This window comes from Vigna radiata, unplaced genomic scaffold, assembly GCF_000741045.1.
Source record: "Vigna radiata var. radiata cultivar VC1973A unplaced genomic scaffold, Vradiata_ver6 scaffold_445, whole genome shotgun sequence".
Classification (NCBI taxonomy): domain Eukaryota; kingdom Viridiplantae; phylum Streptophyta; class Magnoliopsida; order Fabales; family Fabaceae; genus Vigna; species Vigna radiata.
The window spans coordinates 98257-99113 of NW_014543598.1; the positions used below are offsets into that span (position 1 = coordinate 98257).

At 28.5% G+C, this 857-nt stretch overlaps 1 protein-coding gene across 1 annotated transcript in view; it reads left to right on the top strand.

Moving 5' to 3' along the window:
- The window catches only part of LOC106754564 (zinc finger MYND domain-containing protein 15), a gene marked incomplete in the record, with an annotated part of 9210 nt that extends 9046 nt beyond the window's left edge, over positions 1-164 (top strand). Inside the window, 1 exon segment of the mRNA XM_014636598.2 lies at positions 1-164.
- Between the last annotated feature and the right edge of the window lie 693 nt (positions 165-857).

Consider the following 857-nt stretch of genomic DNA (forward strand, 5'->3'; position numbering starts at 1 on the left):
CTACCCACTACAGTTATTCTAAAATTTCCGCTCCGCATGATATACATCTAGGATTGACAAGGTCTTAGTTAGATGGTAGATTTGATTTGAAGTATCTCCATGTATAGATACTGAACCACATAATTCTCAATCAAATTATAAAAGTTGAACTATTTCGTGAGAGACGTTCCAGTAGAAATATTCTTGTTAATGTTTCCACTCATATTCCCAAATTGTAGATCCAACACTAATAGTTCCATGCATTAATATATGAAGGCTTTTTTTTTTACAATAATAAAAACACTTTTTCACTCTTTCATATATGAGGGGATTTCACTTGGAAAAGAAAATGTCTCGTACTAATGAATTTGGGTCCACAACTATGGTTCAAATATAATTGTCAAAATGTTGAGACTTTTGAAAAATATTGTTACTCTTTCCTAATTTATTTTAATACGGCATGACATTTTGTGAGATCTTCACCTGGAAAACGTATGCACTGATTGAAATGAGATTATGTTCTTATGACAATGAGTTCATATGAAAATGAGTGCAGGACTTTTTGGTAATTAGTTTTGTTAATTAGTTTTGCCCTAATAATTAATGGTATTTTTGGTAATTAGTAATAAATGGAATTTGTCCTTTTTTACCTTTTGCAAAATTTGTAAACTTATATATTTGTATCCATTATTCAACTGGTTAATCATAATTCAAATAATTCCGGTTCATCCAAAGACTATTTACAACATTAATTAATTTATCTGATCTAATATTAAATCACTTTCCAAGATTTATTTCTAATCTAGGCATACTATTAACTTTTACATTTTAATCATGGTTTCTTTTTCCCTGATTTTAATCACCTTTTCATTTAGATT